At 41.5% G+C, this 19,588-nt stretch overlaps 1 protein-coding gene and 1 long non-coding RNA gene across 2 annotated transcripts in view; one reads left to right on the top strand and one right to left on the bottom strand.

Moving 5' to 3' along the window:
• Positions 1-19,588, bottom strand: part of LOC122667913 (endoribonuclease Dicer homolog 4-like) — a 106,348-nt gene that overhangs the window by 1,363 nt on the left and 85,397 nt on the right. The gene's annotated exons all lie outside the window — the stretch shown is intronic.
• Positions 4,262-17,781, top strand: LOC122667915. Its single transcript, XR_006333875.1, has 3 exons — positions 4,262-4,392; positions 5,821-5,823; positions 17,766-17,781. It is a non-coding gene; the product is annotated as an uncharacterized LOC122667915 (long non-coding RNA).

The following is a 19,588-nucleotide window of genomic DNA, read 5'->3' as shown; positions in this document are numbered from 1 at the left end:
AAGAAGGGTAAACCAGTCGAAAAGACAGCGAAGGCAAGATACAAGGCTATTTGCAGATGGACAGTCTTCTTCGGTGAATGGAACATCCTTTACCTGAGCAGTGGTTGTAGATCGATCAACAAGGAAAATATCTCTGGGTTTCTCTTTCGTTTGTTCTGGCAATGAAATCCGTGGCTCCATGGGGAGTTTCAGGTACCTCAGAACAAGGAAAATCATCCAGACCAGAGAAGGACATCGAGAAATGCCACTGCCAAGAGCTCTGGACCTTGTCTTCTCGTAACCCAATGGACATGACTGCCCACAACAAACTACGTAGCACTTACAAAAGTTCATACTTAGATTGGAAGCAGTTGGCAGCGGTTGTATCTCCAAATCTCAACACTTATTTAGGACTTTATTGGGTAAGTGAACCAATCACCTAAGAGTTGTCTGAAATCTCATCCTTCCTCTAGTGTAAAACCGAGTAATTCAGACTATGGTTTTAGCGCACAGTATCTGAACGGGTATCGTTAACCACTTAATCAGCAAAATTCGATATAATATCGGCTTAGATCAGCTGTATCAAACAACTTTGCCCCTGATTCTCCTTTGAAAATGAATTTTTATTTCTTAAAAATACTTTTAACCATTATCTGTACTGTGCTACCGATATCGTGTAGATGACTAGCAAAATCGGTATGTATACCGATACCCAAACCATGATTCAGATGTTCCATCCCATCTAAGGGTATTCTGAACCAGAACCGATAAACTGAACCAAAACTGATCGTTTAAAATAAAAAATGAACCAAACCATTAATAATCAATTCGATTTTGGATTTAAAGTCTAAGAATCAGTTCGGTTTTGGATTTAACAAAGAAATTGTCGATTGCAAATCGATTAAACTGTTCAAACCAATAAAATATTATAACATTTCTTATCGAAGAAATAAACTTAAGAAAGAGAGCACTTTCAACTTCTTTTTACGTGTTTAGGTTTGACTCTAATCCACCCCTCTCAGGACCCAGCAAAGAGTGGGTGGGACCTGCACTGGGCTATGGCATTTCACAATACCATACAAAGCACTCTTTCATTGCACTTGGCAAGCGATAAGGGGAAGGATTTTCAGGTCTGCAACTCTGCACACATTTATTGTCACGTGACAGGTTAGAAGAGTATGAAGTTTTATGGACAGGTAGAACCAAAGTTCTCTGGCTCACGTTGCAAGTTTCAGTCCAAACGAATTTTGCCAAGTGAAAATATGAAACATTAGAAATTCAGGACTACAAAGAGGATGCATGAACAAAAATGGGGTATGGTTGATTTTTTTTTTTTTTTTTTTGGAACAGGAGGTATCCGGGCCTCCGGGTCGACTAAATCCCCCAAGGCTCGTGTATGACCCCGCAACACCATGAACCGTGAGCTACTGGGACCCCCATGTTCACCAGGGAGTTTCCTCTCAGCCGGTGGCTCCAAGGGGGGAGGCAGAGTCGAACTCAGGACCTTTAGCTTCCTTAGGCTTCGTCCCTTGCCAACTACGCTGCCCCTTGGGGTTGGGTATGATTGAATTTGATTATGATATCTAACACATCACCAATCCAGGTCATTCCTAGATATCCCACGGCCAAAATTTCAACATCACCCTTTAATGAGGAACATCTAGGTTCCAAAAAAACTATCTGAGCTGCACAGACCAGAAAACTTTCCTCCAATAAGATAGACAAATTCTTTTAAAACACAGTTTATAAATTTTTTTTAAAAAAATGTCTCATGAAAAAGATGAAGCCAACACAGCCTCAAACAAGCTCAGGAATTGCCAACTCTACATTGAACTAATTTAACCATATACATGGGTCAGGGTATATGGTTAAATTTTGTTCTGAAATTTGACATGGTGGGAAATTAGGTGGCTCACACAGGAAGCCCATTCAATGCAGACTACACAAAGAACATGAGGTTTAACTTTAATACTAATAGAACTTATTAATTTCCTTCCACAATTATTTCTATAATAAAAATGGACAAGAGCATCATTGGAATTCCTTCTGTGGAGGTCCTTGGGATAAATTACATCACTCTTATTACTAAAATTTTTGGCCTGATTACATTGTCTACCTTATCTGGTAGGTGAATGCATATTTTAACAGGGTATGGCAAATATTTTTCAACTCATTTAATCCAATATTGATCTATTGGGCATACTGATTCCTACGGGGTATTTGGCCGGCAAGTTAGATCTGGGTGTACATATTTGTCAGAAAAGTCAATGAAACATACATGTTACAGAATGAACAAGATATGCTTTGGAGGTTAAACATAGGAACTTCTTTTCTTTCTGACATTTTACAGCAAGAGCACCACATACACAAAGGACGATTATGGAATTGATTGGATGAAGATGTGTAACTTGAACAGATGACTGGATGGAAGAGTTCTTGTTGTAATATGGGCTAAAGGGTATAATTGTCCGTAGGGTTTATTTGGTGTTGCCCTAGGGGCTTTATTGTCTTTGTACTCATCTCTTATTATTATAAATAAAGGTGGTCTGTGTCTCAAGGACACAAGTCACAATTCCCAAAGTCATCATGCTATTAGAGCAGAATCAACCTAAGGATTCTAAACCCTAATCGTCTCTCTCTCAATTTCTTCCCAGCATCGCCGCCACCACCTTCTACCGCCTCTCCCCCTCTTGGTCTCTCTCTCTCTCCCATCTAGCGCCACCGCCACCACCACTCCACCACTCTTGGTGGTGATTTCCTAAGCCACCAAGGGCCCTTTTTGACCCTCCTTTTGTTCTCCCAGTCCTTCCTTATGTTTTGAAGGACTGTTTCCACCTTTCTATGTGGATTTTTTGGTGTTTGGTTGATGGATTATTCAGCTTGTCCCAGTATTATTCTGAACTACGTAGTTTGTGGCAGGAATTGGACTTCTATGATACGTTCCAGGCCTCTCTACATCTGCCAATGTTATCAAATATAAAAAACGGGAAGATAAATTCGGGGTGTATGATTTTCTTGCCGGACTTAAGGTTGAGTATGATCAGATTTGTGCTCAGGTACTTAGCTGGGATCCCTTCCCTACTCTGGAGCAGGCTTATTCTCTTATTCAACTCGAGGACAGCCATAGGACTGCTATGTTGCCATTCCCTTCCCAGGATCGATCGGCTCTTCTTTCTGGTCCTCCCCTACAGCCTAAAGGTAGGTCTTCTCGTCCCAATGATCGTTCTGCCGCTGACCGAGAACCCATCCGGTGTGATTATTGTAGGAAGGACAGGCATACTAAGGAATTTTGTTGGAAGCTTCATGGACGTCCCACTGCCTCTTCTAACAAAGGATGTGGTCGTGGGAAACCATCCACCAACCACACTGAAACTACTGCTGTTGATTCTCCACTTGGTGCTGCCCCTGCCACTTCTCAAGATGAGCTTACTAAGCTTCTCCGGCATTTGGTAACCAAATTGGACTCCTCTGCCTCTGCCAATCCTGCTTCCACCTCTTCCTCCACTCTGGCACCTTTGGATTCTGCATCTCCAGGTATTTATTTTTCTTGTCAGTGTGCATCCACCATCTTCCGTTTATGGATTATTAACTCTGGTGCTTTTGATCACATGCCCGGTATTGCAAGCCTCTTTTTTAAATATTCCCCTTGTTCTAGTAAAGACAAGGTTCACATTGTTGATGGCTCTCTTTCCCCCCCGTCTCTGGGAAGGGATCCACCACATGTTCACCTTAACATTAAATTCAGTATTACATGTTTGGCAGCCGACACTTTAATATATTCTGTCAATCTCCTTTTTACATGGATCCTTTTGTTTTATAATCTCTTTTCTCTTGATCTCAAGTCTTTACGTCCTCTTTTTACTAGGGCGTCCTCCATAAGCGACGCAATGTGCTGTCACCTGAAAGCGGTGATAAGTAGACAAGGGCAAGTGAGAGGAAATTTGTCAGCACAGAAGCGTAGGATTAGATTAGCTTCTTGGAACATTGGATCCTTAACGGGTAAGAGTCTGGAGTTGGTAGATGTTTTGAGGAGACAAAAGATAAATATCGCCTGTATCCAAGAGACAAGATGGGAGGGAAACAAAGCTAAGATGTTGGATGACTTAAAACTTTGGTATTCAAGAGTTTATAGCAATAGAAGCGGAGTGGGCATAATCGTGGACAAAGATCTAAAGAATGATGTAGTAAAGGTCAAAAGATTGGGTGATAGGATTATATCCATCAAATTGGTTTTGGAGAAAGAGGTTGTCAATATTGTTTGTGTTTATGCACCCCAAGCGTCAATTTTGGGAACACATGGATGATTTAATATAGGGTTTTGGCCACGACGAATCGATTATCATTGAAGGTGACTTGAACGAACATGTTGGGAGAGATCGTAGAGGATATGAAGTTGTCCATGGCGGTTTTGGGGTTGGGGAGAGGAACGAGGAAGGGACCTCAATTCTTGACTTTGCGGTAGCTTATGACCTTCCAGTTGTGAACACTTTCTTTGGAAAAAAAAGGAGCACTTAGTTACCTATAAAAGTGGGAATAATACCAGTCAAATAGACTTCTTTCTAACAAGAAGGGCAGACATGAGGGTGTGAAAGGATTGTAAGGTTATCCCGGGGGAGAGCCTAATCACCCAACATAGACTGGTGGTTTGGGATATATGCCTCTGTGCACATAAGCATAAGAGGAGGGTGTTAAGAATAGTTACATTAGGGGTATATATGTACATAACCCCTACTTATGTACTCTTTGTTTCATTTGTATTAGGCCGAAGGGCACCAGTGTAATTTTACATTCTTTTCAATATAAACTTGTTTGTCTCTTGTTTTAGAGAGATAACAGATTTCCCCAAGAATCGTGTTTGTTCTCTTTGCTCTCTTGGAGCTTTTTCTTCTCTTCTCCATCTACTCTAAAACCTAACATGGTATCAGAGCTGTTTGTTCCTGGAGTTTGAAGGTGTTTAAAGGTTGCTTGGAAGACTAGGGCTAGCCTTCATTGCTGGACTCAAAGGTAACCTGCTGTATCTTCACAAAGCTGGTTCTTGTTTGTTTGACATCCAAATGGAGAGTAACCAGAGGCTGTAGCTTCGTTTGGAAGTCCCCTTTCTTCTCCTTTGAACATCTCAAGCTTATTCAAAGCATCAAAGAGCAGAAGTTGAAGTTCGGCCAGATCTATTTCTGCAATTTTTCCGCCAGCTGGGGTCCTTGAAGTGACACAGCTCATCAGTAGAGCTTTGTTGGTTGTTTTTTCTGGGCTACTTGGCATCGTTTTCTGCTGGAGAAGGTTTGTCTTTGTCATTCCGCTGCAGTTTGTTGATTGGTTGAAGTTTTACAGACCTTTTTTCAGTCCTTGCCTCTGTTTTTGACTGCTGTGTTTGAGGAACTGTTGTTGGGCTTGAAGTATTGTTATTTGGACCCTTCCCGTATTTGATTTCGGGTCAATATGGGTGACAAAAATGTTGAAACAGACCTGCCATTATCGGCAGACCCTACGGCTGCATCCACCCCAGTCCTTTCATATGAGAACCCCAATGTGCAGCTTCCCATTGTCAAGTTGGACAATACCAATTACCTTGATTGGTCCCGATCCATGAAATTGATTCTTCGTTGTAGGGGGAAGATGGGGTACATAAATGGCAGCATCAAAGTTCCTCTTCCTACTGAGCAAGGGTATCCTAAATGGGACACGGAGAATTCTCTTGTGATGGCTTGGCTTCTTTTCTCCATGAAGCCTGAGATTGCCAGGAGGTTTATGGGCAAGGAGACTGCCAAGGCCATTTGGGATAGTGTGGCTCGTATCTTTAATAGAGTTGGGGATTCAACAAAGGTGTACCAACTCCTTCAACAGATTGTTAGCCTTCGTCAGGGTGATAGGAGCATTTCTGCTTACTATAGTCTTGTCGTGGGCCTGTGGGAGGAGTATGATCATTATAGGGATCTGCAGTTGTGTCCTGAGGATGAGGTCAAGGTGCACCGGCTGTTTGAGAAAGAGAGGGTTCTGTTCCTCCTTGGTGGCCTTAACTCTGAATTTGAACCTTTTAGGGTACAAATCCTTGGCCGACCAAGTCTTCCCTCACTGGAGGAGGTTTGTGGATATCTACAGAGTGAAGAGACCCGTAGGGGTGCCATGGGGACTACTACTAACCCCACTGTTGAGCATTCTGCCCTTGTTTCTTCCACCCTTCAGGACTCCATTAAGGGAGCTGATAAAGGGGCTGCTAAGGGCTCTACGAAGGGCCGATTCCTCTGTGACCATTGTGGCAAATCTGGGCACACAAAGGATTTTTGCTGGGATCTTCATGGGAAGCCTTCCCCTAGTTCTGCAGGGGGAGTGAAGGGACAGCGGAAGAAGGCCCCTAAGGCTCATGTTGGAGTCACTGAGGCTGATTCATCATCTCTGTCCAAAGAAGACATTGCTGCCTTTCGTTGAGTTGTTGCCCACCTGGATGGGTCCACTGCTACTCCTACCTCCACGGCACTACAGGCCTCTTCCTCCTCTGGCACCATACCTTGGGTCATTGACTTGGGTGCCACGGATCACATGACAGGTAGGTCTCAGCTGTATAATTCCTATTCTGTCTGTTCCGGGAAAGATAAGGTAAAAATTGCCGATGGTTCCTTCTCCTCTATCTCTGGTAAGGGAGATATCCTGGTTACACCTTGTTTACCCTTGAAATCTGTCTTTCATGTTCCCAACTTTGCTACTAATCTTCTTTCCGTTAGCCAATTGACTAAATCCTTGAACTGCTTTGTCACTTTCTTCCCTACTCATTGTCTCTTTCAGGATTTGGTGACGAAGAGGGTGATTGGCAGTGGTCGTGAAGCTAACGGCTTATATGTTTTGGAGACTGGTGCTTCCCCTGTTGTGTAAGCTTAATCCTATGTTTGTGGGCAAGGAGGTGGATGTACTCAGGAGGATATTTTGTTGTGGCATCGTCGTTTGGGCCACCCTTCTTTTTCTGTTATGAGGAAACTATTGCCTCATTTATTTTCTTCTTTTCCTGTCACACATGTTTTTCATTGTGAATCTTGTCTATTTGCCAAAAGTTGTAAAACAGTTTATACATCTAATGGTAATAGATCTACTTCACCTTTTCATCTTATTTATACTGATATTTGGGGACCCTCCCCTGTTACTTCTTTGCGTGGCTTCCGCTACTTTGTTTCCTTCATTGATGACTATTCTCGGGTTACTTGGGTGTACTTGTTGAAACACAAGAGTGATGTCTATGTTGCATTAAAATTTTTTATGAGATAGTGTATACACAATTCAAACTCGAATCCAAGTTGTCCGTTCTGACAAAGGTGGGGAGTATATGTATAGTGGTTTGGAAACCTTTTTTTCTGACCATGGCATTATTCATCAGGTGGCCTGTGTAGATACCCCCCAACAAAATGGGGTGGCTGAATGCAAAAATCGCCATCTCCTTGAAGTGGCTAGATCCCTCTGGTTTACTATGCATGTTCCCAAAACTTTTTGGTCAGATGCCAAATTAACTGCTGTCTTTTTTATCAACCACATGCCATCCAGTGTCTTGACCTTTAAAGTTCCCCTTGATGTGTTACCTCCCTGTTCTTCTTCCTTCTCCCTTCCACCTAGGGTGTTTGGATGTATTTGCTATGTCCATATTAGTAAATCTGCCTGTACTAAGTTGGACCCTAAGGCTCTCAAGTGTATCTTTCTTGGGTGTTCCTCTACCTCCAAAGGCTATAAGTGCTATCATCCCCTTACTCGTCGGTGGCTTCTTTCTAAAGATGTCCATTTCTTTGAAACTATTCCATATTTTCAGTCACCTCTTCAGGGGGAGTATTCATCTCTTGGTGGTGTTGAGGGTAAAGAGGTTCCCGAGTTTGTTTCTGTTCCCCTCTCCTTCCCTGTTCCCATTTCTCCTTTTCAAATTGAAGAGGAGCCCTCTGTGGATAATGTGGTTGAGGAGGAGCCTCCTAGTGCACAAGTGAACAAAGAACAGGGGGAGTTACTAGTGTATACGAAGGACAGGAGAACTCCGGCTACATGGCTTCCTATAAAGAAGACTGGCCAAAACCCTTCTTCGTCTCCTCATCCTGACCCTTCATTCATTGAGACAGGTATACCTCCTTCTACTTCTCTACCCTCAGACTTGGATCTTCCTATTGCCCATCGCAAGGGAACTCGGGCATGTACTAATCCCATTGTAAAGTTTGTTTCCTATGATTCTATCTCCCTTACAGGTAGGGATGTCAATTACAAACCCGCACCGGTGTGGCCGACAGTAGCCGACCGATCAAAAATCGGGGCCGACACGACCGATTTATAACTGTGCCGGGCTTGGGGCCGACCGATTATTTATCGGTCATTCCCAGTCAATAGTAAGAAACCGACCGACTGACCGAATATGTAATCCAATGATCTTTTTTAATGAGACTGTATAATGATAACCCTCCTTTTCTTCCACTTTTTTTAATTTAAAATAAAACTTCGTAGTGATTAAATCATTAATATAAAATGTTTAAGACAGATGTCATACCAAACATTAAATATATAATAGGTAATTGACAGAAGTCATTGATGTCATGTCCCATCATGTCATCTCCATCTCTTCTTCTCCTTCTCTCTGTGTTTCAACTTCCAACCTGTCATTATAACTGATGCCGAGGTGAGATCTGAAAAATCTCTACCGAGTTCGAGACATGAAACGTGAAAATAATCTCCAAGGCCTTGCGACTGCGCTACTCTTCTTTTGGCCTCGTTGGGATACAACGCCATTAAGCCCGGCAAACCGACCAATTGTGTACCAGTCGGCCACGGTAAGGAGATTTGGAGACCGATGCTTTAATCAGTCGGTCACAGTCTGAAATTTCAAATTGGTAAGGCCGATTAAGGCTCGACCGAAACCGGCCGAGACCGACCGAAACCGGTTGAGACCGACCGATTGACACCCCTACTTACAGGTATAGCCTTTTATGTGGCTATCTCTTCCATATCTATTCCCAAGAATGTAGCAGAGGCTATGGCAGATCCGAAATGGAGAGAAGCGATGAACACAGAGATGTTGGCTCCTGAGAAGAATCATACTTGGGAGTTGGTTAAGCTCCCTAAAGGGAGAATCCCTGTTGGATGCAAATGGGTTTTCACAGTCAAGTTCAAGTCTGATGGTACTGTGGAGAGGTATAACGCAAGACTTGTCGCCAAGGGTTATACACAGGTGTATGACATTGACTATCAGGAGACCTTTGCTCCAGTGGCCAAGCACAACTCCATCCGTGTACTTCTTTCAGTGGCTGCAAATCTTGATTGGCCATTGTACCAGCTTGATGTGAAAAATGCATTCTTACATGGTGACCTAGAAGAAGAGGTATATATGCATCATCCTCCTGGGTTCAAGCATACTGGTGGCAATGGAAAAGTTTGTCGTCTTAGGAAGGCTCTTTATGGACTCAAACAGTCTCCTAAAGCTTGGTTTGAGAGGTTTAGACAAGCCCTCCGACAAAATGGGTATACTTAAAGTCAAGCTGATCACACATTGTTTATACAAAGGAAGGACAACACCACTACAGCTCTCATTGTTTATGTTGATGACATTGTGGTCACGGGAAACATTGAAGCTGAAATCTCAAAACTTATGCTGCTGGAGTGGTGAGTCAGTTTATGCATGCACCCAAGATGGGACATCTTGCTACAGTTTATCGGATCCTCAGATATTTGAAGTCATGTCCTGGAAAGGGTCTTCTCTTCTCTAGGAATAATCACTTGAGAATCGAAGTTTATACAGATGTTGATTGGGCCGGATTCATTTCGGATAGAAAGTCCACTTCTGGATACTGTACTTTTGTTGGGGGAAACTTAGTCACCTGGAGAAGTAAGAAGCAACCTGTAGTCGCAAGGTCAAGTGCTGAAGCAGAATTTAGAGCCATGGCTCATGGTGTGTGTGAAATCTTGTGGTTAAAGAAACTTGTTCAAGAATTGGGGTTTGAGACAACTGAGCCTATGAGTTTATACTACGATAACAAGGCAGCCATCAGTATTGCTCACAATCCGGTTCAACATGACCGAACCAAGCATGTTGAGGTTGACAGACACTTTATCAAGGAGAAGATAGACTCTAAGACTATTTGTACTCCTTTTGTGAAGACCAACGAACAAGTGGCTGACATCTTCACCAAAGGTCTTAGTTCTCATCACTTCAGTTTTATGTTAGACAAGCTGGGAATGTATGACATATACCACCCAGCTTGAGGGGGAGTGTTAAGAATAGTTACATTAGGGGTATATATGTACATAACCCCTACTTATGTACTCTTTGTTTCGTTTGTATTAGGCCAAAGGGCACCACGTTATCAGTAAATGTTTTAGAAAGAGAACAGATTTCCCCAAGAATCGTGTTTGTTCTCTTTGCTCTCTTGGAGCTTTTTCTTCTCTTCTCCATCTACTCTAAAACCTAACAGAGGGAACCTATGTACTCTAAGATAAGGTGGTGGAGACTAAAAGGGGAGTCCCTAAGAACATTTACTGATAATGTGGTCAAACAAGGAAAGTGGGACTTTGAGGGAATGCAATGTGGAACGAGATGATGACGTGTATTAAGAGTTGGATTCTAGGCTAAGAAAGTAAGCAGGAGAGGAGGAAGAAGTTGGAGGAAGAAGATGAGAAAGGAGGAAGAATGAGACAAGAGAGAAGAGAAGAGAATAATTTCGGTTGAATGACTTGTGTTGGAGAGAGACCTCCACACATCTATATTACTTCAATAATATTAAGGAAAGTATTACATCCACCTCCCTAGGGAGGTAAAGGTAAAAAAGGATAAAGAAAGGGAAAATACATAATAAGGCAACTAGACATAAGACTAGTTCCTAAACTACCCTCATTATATAACTTCTAACACTCCCCCTCAAGCTGGAGAATAAATGTCATGCATTCCCAGCTTGCATAAGAGGGTACTAAACTGAAGGAAGATAAGCCCCTTGGTGAAGATGTCTGCCAGTTGATCACCAGTCTTCACGAAAGGGGTACAAACAAGGATTTAAGTCTCGGTGCGTATCGTATCGTCTCGGCCGATACGTCTCGGTATCGGTCGTGGTCGATACGATCAAGCCGAGCGTATCTTTTTTAAAATGTAAATGTCTCGATCGTATCGAGGCGTATCGACCGAGACGTACCGATCACGATACGATCGATCGATCACGTATCGATACGTAGAGAGTTTTTAAAAAAATTATTTTATTATATTTAAAAAACGATATGTATCGAGACGTATCGATACATATCGAGACGACTCGATACGTCTCGGTATGTATCGTTAACTTAAAAAACACATGGCCATTTCATCATTTTCACCCAAAACTCGATTTCTAGCAGTCTAGGCGGAAAAAAGGTCTTCCCAGCTTAGAGAAACCCTTCCAAAAACACATTTAAACTTGCTTTTTGGGTAAGATTTCTTGAGGGCTTTCAATTCTTTGCCAAAAACGAACTTAGAGGAGCTGAAATCACATCATTTGGTGGATCTAACAGCCTACATTCGAATTCAAAAGCTGTTCTTGAAGGGTTAGGTAAGTTTTTTGAAAAAAACTTGAATCTTTTGCTTTAATCTTTGATTATTGGTATGTTTTTTTGGTATGAATCAAAGAGAATATGTTAAACAAACATAGAAATTGCATTCTTTGTATGCATTTACAAAGATTTGGTTTCAAATCCATGTTTCTTTGACCATTTTTACCCAAAACCGAAAATTCCTTCTTTAAAATGATTTTTTTTTTTTTTTTTTTCTTCTTAACTTTAAAACAAATGGTAATGTTTATAAGATATGGAGTACATTATGTATAGATGTATGACATCCCAAGAAGATTATACATTTACCCTAAAATCTGTATTTTTTTTTTTTGTGGGTATTTTCTGAATTTATAAAATACTTAAAAAAATGTAAAAAATCTGATTTTTCCATCTATACTCTTTCATTATAGTTTGATAAAATGTATAATTGGCTGAAATAGAATCAAAGACTTAGATTCATATATGTAGTACATTATGTCATTTTTTTTAATTATTTAAAAAATTAAATAATGTGTAACTAGTTGTAGAAAATATAAAAATGTTTAAATATTGTTTATGACAACTTTGCTAGGCAGTAAATAAAAGAAGATGATGCAATGCATGACATGCATCATAATGTGTGTCTATACTTGTATAGTTGTATAAATAATAAATTATTGATGTGTGGATTTGAATATTGTTTAATATATATCTTATATAGTTATCTACTTTTGTTTGGTATTTAGGACGATGCCGCGACAACAAGACATTGGGTGGTCTTATTGTACCAAAATAAACAATAATAGATTGCATACACAGTGCAACTTCTATGACACCCAACATCTTGGAGGTGGGGTAACTCGGCAAAAAGAGCACATGGCGGAGGATATGGAAATGTTTCCAAGTGTACACGATTATGTAGAGTTAAGCAGGGCAATGCAAAAACACCTTAGAGATTCCAAAAAAAAATCCAAGCAAGCACATGATGATGTTGATGCATTGGTGAAAAATTTGATGGAAGATTTTGAAGATTATGAAGGATCGGATATGGAAGCAGAGGAGGACCCAGAGTTGGCATTGACGATGAAACAATCAAGACATGAAGCAAAAGAGCAACAATGGAGAGCTGAGCAATTGATTAGAAGTCAATCAACTCGACCCAGCCAGGGCCCTGTAGATATTGGTGTTGGCTCCTCTTGTCGTCCATCTCTAAGTAAGGGTAAGCAGCCTGTTGGCCTTAGTAGAGCAACCAGTGTGAAGGGGATGTTTGACCGGTTTACAAAGAGTAGTAAGGGTAAGAGAAAGAAGAGCCCAGATATCAAAGACATGGATCCTAATGTCTATAGAGCAAGGGATGCTAGCCAACAGAGGATTGAAGAAAGCTTTCAACCCAAAACACTTAGTAAAAGGATAGGCAGAGCAATCTCCGATGGTTCCACGATTCTATGATTCCACCACATAAGGCCAAAGATCCCCACTTCAAGGCCATGGTAAAGGAGATTCAGCGGTGTGGGAAAAATGTTAAGCCACCCACACCTCATGAGATTGCTGGGCCTTACTTGGATGATATTGTCCAAGAGGTGCATGAGTATGTAGAGAGGTTCAAGGAGAAGTGGCCACTATATGGAGTGACCATCATGTGTGATGGATGGAGGGGACCAACAAGATTATCCATCATCAATTTTCTTATCTACTGTGATGGAAGGACGATCTTCCACAAGTCGGTCAATGCATCTAGTGAAATCAAAGATGCCAACTACTTGTACAAGTTAATGGATGAAGTTGTGGAGGACATAGGAGAAGAAAATGTTGTCCAAGTAGTAACTGACAATGCAGCAAATTTCAAGAAAGCTGGTCAGTTGCTTATGTTAAAGAGGCAACATTTATTTTGGACACCATGTGCAGCTCATTGCATAGATTTGATGTTTAAGGACATAGGAGAATTGCCCAAGGTCCAAAAGTTGGTTGGTAATGCAAGGAAAATCACCAACTTTATTTACAACCATAATTGGGTTTTGGCATTGATGAGGAGTTATACACAAGGGGATTTAGTGAGGCCTGCAACAACAAGATTTGCAACAAATTACATTGCAATTGATAGCCTCATTTCCCGAAAGCATGGGCTGCTACAGATGTTCCCCTCGCCTGAGTGGTTGACTAGCAATTATGCAAGGTCTGAAATTGGGAGATTTGTTCAAGATCTTGTTACCTCCTCAAATTTTTGGGCTGCAATGGGCCGACTTTATAATGTTATGATGCCACTCTTTTGTCTGCTTCGAGAGGTTGATGGGGATAAAGAGCAGACCATGGGTAAGATGGTAGATGCCATGGGATGTGTTAAGAGAAAAATACATGAGAATAATCCAACATCAAACAAGAAGTATTGAAGATTATATCCGATCGATGGGAAAATATGTTGGTTCAAGATGTTCATTGGGCAGGTAATCTTATAAGTATATGACTTTGGTTTCATTTTAAACATTTAGTAGTTAGTAAGTTATTATTTATTTATTTATTATTAGAATTTCTAGGTTTCTAACCATCCATTACAAACCATGTGCAGCATATTATTTGAATCCGGATATCCAATACTCCAATGATATAGGGTGTAGACCGGATCTATTGCGTGTCCTAAGGAATGTTGTGAACAGAATGGAGCCAGATGTAGCGAAGGCCACACTTGCCATGGATGAGGTTAGAACTAAATTAGTTGTATAAATGATTGAAACCAAGAATAGAGTGATTGGTGGAAGTGGAACTAATATATATATATTTTTTTAATACCTCTCTAGGCTAAGTATTTTCGGGAGGCCACTCGTGGTTTTGCTGATAGAATGGCTATCCATGCTAGGAGCACACAACGCCCAGGTAAGTTAGGTTTACCTAATTTATTATATCATTTAAAATTTGTTTTAAGGTTTTGTCTTTTAATATTTCATTTATTATTGTGCAACTGATTGGTGGCTCAATTATGGGGGTACTAGTGCTCCACACTTAACTGAATTGCAATTCGAGTATTATCCCTGACGGCATCCTCTAGTGGTCTGCGAACTCGAGTACATTCGGGTTGATACACACCAAACCCCGGAATCGTCTCGATTATTCAAAGTTGGAGAAGCTAGTGTATGCCCATTACAACATGAAGCTGAAGCTTAAATATTTAGAGCTGGAAAGAGAAGGAGATGATGTAGATGTCAACCCAATCGACATCAACCACCTACTTGACGATGAAGATCCAGTTAGAGCATGGATAGAAGATACCGATAAGGTATTGGTGATGGATCAATTAAGTGAGGATCGCCAGACAACCAAACCTGATCCAGTGATAGAGAGCATCATTCAACAGATGGATGAGGATGCAACACAGCCACCATCACAAGATCCTTGTCCTAATGTTGAAGAAAATGAAAGTAGCTCTGAAGAAGGTTTAGTCAGGAGGACGAGGTCAGGTCATCCGTATGGAGGAACTCAACAACATGTTGATGATGAGGATGAAGACGACGATGGTGATGGTGATGGTGGTGGTGGTTCTGTTGTTGTTGCTGCTGCTGCTGCTGATGATGATGATGATGATGATGATGACGATGATGATGATGATGGTAGTGGTGGTGGTGGTGGCCATGGTGCTGGAGGTAGTGGTGGTGGCCATGAGGCTTCACAACATCGTGCTGGGGTTCAGTTCACATGTGAGGCAGGATACACACATACTACCCAAGATATGGATCATGGTGCTGAGCCTGCTGGCCATAAGTCTTACTCGCGGAAGCCGCATAAGGGCAAGTCTGCCAAGCGCTCCAACAATCCATATGATAGTGATGTGCTTATGAGTGGCATGGAGTCACTTAGCATTAGTTCTGATTATGCTGGTGCTTCATCAGGCCATGGGCATTATGCATCAGGTTCTTCTTCAGGTTATGGACATGGGGCTTCTGTAGGGTATGGAAGTTATGGATACGGAGAGAATCAAGCACAAGCATAACCTAGTGCTGTCGTGACATTAGCCACTCTAGAGCAGTACACACGATTCTACTATGAGTGGGAGAGTCACTACCATTAGTATTTTGACTGGGCTCAGTATTGTGCTTATGTTCGGACAGTACACAACATCATCCTAGTCGCTCCTATTGTTAAAGACCCTTACAGACATGACTTTGATCCACCCCGACATTCTTCATGGCAATAGAGTGACTTTATATGTAAAGAATTTCATCATTTAATCTTTTATAACAATTTCAAAGTGCTGCACTTGTCTGGTTATTGATTATTCACAATTCTTAGTATATATGCATGATATATGACACAAATTGCTTGTTTATATTGTTTTTTGTGTCCAAAAGTGTATTTTTATGTGTATTTTGATCATTTTCATGCGTTTCTGCACTGATCGATACGTATCTCCGATACGCTACGATACGATACGATACGTCTCTTAAAATCGCCTGACCGATACGATACCCGATACCGAGACTTAAATCCTTGGGTACAAATGCAACCGGAGTCAATTTTCTCTTTGATAAAGTGTCGACCCACTTTAATATGTTTTGTTCTGTCATGTTGCACTGGATTGTGAGCAATATTGATGGCTACCTTGTTATCACAGTAGAGTCTCATAGGCCCTTCAGTGTCCAACCCCAATTCTTGAACTAGTCTCTTCAGCCAAATGAGTTCACACACTCCATGGGCCATAGCTCTAAATTCCGCTTCTGCACTGGATCTGGCTACAACATGCTGTTTTTTGCTTATCCATGTAACCAAATTGCCTCCCACAAAGGTACAATAGCCGGAGGTAGATCTCCTGTCTATGATGGATCCAGCCTAATCAGCATCAGTGAAACCTTCCACTCTCAAGTGATCATGCTTGGCATATAGCAGCCCTTTTCCTGGGGAAGACTTCAGATATCTGAGAATACGATACACAACATCTAAGTGGCAACTCTTGGGGGCATGCATAAATTGGTTCACTACTCTCACTGCATAGGAAATATCTAGGCGTGTCATAGAAAGATAGATAAGCTTTCCCACTAGCCTTTGGTACTTCCCTGCATCAATAAGAGAGGGACCACAAGCTTCCCCTAATTTGTGGTTCTGCTCAATAAGAGAGCTTGCTGGTTTGCAGCCTAACATCCCTGTCTCTGTCAACAAATCAAGAACAAACTTCCTTTGACATATGTTGATTCCCTTCTTGGACCTTGATACTGCAATCCCTAAGAAGCACTTCAAGGGACCCAAATCTTTGATTTCAAATTGTTGAGCCAAGTAGGTCTTCAGTTTATCTATCTCAGTTGTATCATCTCCAGTTACCACAATATCATCAACATAGACAATAAGAGCTATAATGGTACCATTGCCCTGCTTGGTAAAGAGAGTGTGATCAGCTTGACTCTGGGAATACCCATCATTCAGAATGGCTTGCCTGAAGCGCTCAAACCATACCTTTGGTGAATGTTTGAGATATATAATGCCTTCTTAAGAAGATACACTTTCCCTTTAGCTGAAGGTATGTTGAAACCTAGTGGAGTTTGCATGTACACTTCCTCTTCCAAGTCACTATGAAGGAAGACATTCTTGACATCTAACTAATATAATGACCAATCTTTATTGGCAGCCACTGATAAAAGAACTCTTATAGAGTTATGCTTAGCCACAGGAGCAAATGTTTCCTGATAGTCAATTCCATAGACTTGACTGTACCCCTTGGCCACCAACCTTGCTTTGTATCTCTCAACAGTGCCATCAGATTTATATTTGATGGTGTAGACCCATCGACATCCAACTAGGACACATCCTCTGGGAAGATCCACCAATTGCCAAGTCCCATTCTTCTCAAGAGCCATCATCTCCTCAGACATAGCTTGTCTCCACTTAGGGTCAGACATAGCATCAGTAACATTCTTGGGAATAGAAGCTGCAGAGAGAGCAGCAATAAAGGCAAAACCTGTAGGAGAAAGAGCATCATACGAAACAAATTGGGCTATAGGATTAGTACAAGCTCTTTTCCCCTTTCTAACAGCAATAGGAAGGTCTAAATCAGATGGAGGAGAAGGGATCTCACCTGATTGAGGAGAATGAATCTTAGGATGTGGATCCGGATCCAAAGAGGACTCTTGGCAAGTCTTCTTTCCTTTATTATGCAAGCCTTCACCTCTCTTGTATTTAATGTGGTAATCCTTGTCCTTCTCATTACCCACTTTCAACAACTAATTTTGAATTCACACCTGATTGATCATCAGTATCAACCACATCCACAGTCCTATGTTTTCCAATGTCAAGCATAAAAGGAGAGATAGGGAGAGGAGAATGAAGGAAATCAGTAGCCTGTTCACTTCCACAATTCTCCCCCTGAAGAGGATGCTGAGAAGGAGCAAAGAAAGGGACAGATTCAAGAAAGGTGACATCTTTGGAGAGAAGACACAGATGAGAAAAAGGATGATAGCATTTGTAGCCTTTGGAAGTAGAAGAGTACCCAAGAAAGAGACACTTGAGGGCTTTGGGATCAAGTTTAGTGTGATGGGGTTTGCTAATATGCATATAACAAACACAGCCAAAGACTTTGGGAGGAAGAGAGAAAGCAGAAACCTGTGGAGATAAGGTTTCTAAAGGAGATTTGGAACCAAAGAGTTTACTAGGCATGTGATTTATGAGAAAAGAAGCAGTGAGAAGGGCTTCAGACTAGAAGGTTTTAGGAACATGCATGCCAAAGAGAAGACTCCGAGTGACCTCCAATAAATGGCGATTTTTCCTCTCAGCTACCCCATTTTGTTGGGGTGTGTCAACAAACGCTAGCTGATGGATAATGCCATTATCAATAAAGAAGCTTTGGAGGCCACCAAACATGTACTCCCCCCCTTATCAGACCGAACAATTTTGATTCGAGTATCAAATTGAGTAAGAATCATCTAATAAAAAATTTTAAATGCATCATAAACATCACTTTTATAATTCATAAGAACAGTCCAAGTAGCACGAGAAAAATCATCAACAAATGAAACAAAGTAACGATAACCAAATAAAGAGGTAGTAGGGGAAGGACCCCAAACATTTGTATGCACAATGTGAAAAGGAGAAGTGGATCTAATACCATGATATGGATATGGTGAACGACAGTGTTTGGCAAACATACACGGTTCACATTGAAAAACATGAGAAAAGGCAATAGAAGAAAATAAGTGAGTTAATTGTTTCCTCATTACAACAAAAGATGGATGGCCAAGACAACGATGCCATAACATAACAGAATCCACAAAACTACTATCATTATGTCCACACACATAGGAGTGAGCTGTGGGCAAAAAAGGTTTAAGAAGATAAAGGCCTTGCTCCTCACGACCACTGCGAATAATCCTCTTCGTCACCAAATCCTGAAACAGACAATGAAAAGGAAAAAAAATGACACAACAATTCAGAGATTTAGTCAAATGACTCACAGACAGAAGATTAAGTGTAAGGTTAGGAACATGAAGAACCGAAGTAAGAGAGATAGATGATGTAACAGGGATACTGCCCTTACCAGAGATGGAGGAAAGGGAGCCATCAGCCACCCGAACCTTATCCTTACCAGAACAAATGGTATAGGAATCATAATAATGGGACGTACCAATCATATGGTCAGTGACACCAGAGTCAATGACCCAAGACTAGGCTGCAATAGAAGTTGAGGTGGAGACCTGCAAAGCTGATGATGAAGAAGAGCTAGCCACTGAGGGTGTAGAGGATGTGCTCAGCTGTGATATGATCCTACGAAACACTGGATCTGCCAGAGTGGAGTCATCCTGGGTAGCATCTGCCTCAATCATAATAGAGTGTGCTCCTCGAGTTCCCCCTCTACAGCCACCACGAGCACCACCTCGTGTACCAGGAAGACGGCCATAAAGAGTCCAACACCTATCCTTGGTATGTCTAGATCTCCCACAATGATCACATTTAAACCTGTCTCTGCCACCTCCACTAGTACCACTAGTCTCAACTGCTCTGTCTTCCCCAAGGTTAGGCCCCTGGCCTCTCTATTACCTCCACGGGTGTCCTGGAAAGAACTAGAATTGAGGGCTGACTTCTGAAGAGAAGATACTGGAGCTGATTCCATAGCAACACACCGAGTCTCCTCACTTTGTAA

Source organism: Telopea speciosissima, chromosome 7 (genome assembly GCF_018873765.1).
Source record: "Telopea speciosissima isolate NSW1024214 ecotype Mountain lineage chromosome 7, Tspe_v1, whole genome shotgun sequence".
Lineage (NCBI taxonomy): Eukaryota > Viridiplantae > Streptophyta > Magnoliopsida > Proteales > Proteaceae > Telopea > Telopea speciosissima.
Note: the sequence above shows the minus strand (reverse complement) of the source record. Positions and strands in the feature narration are given on the sequence as shown.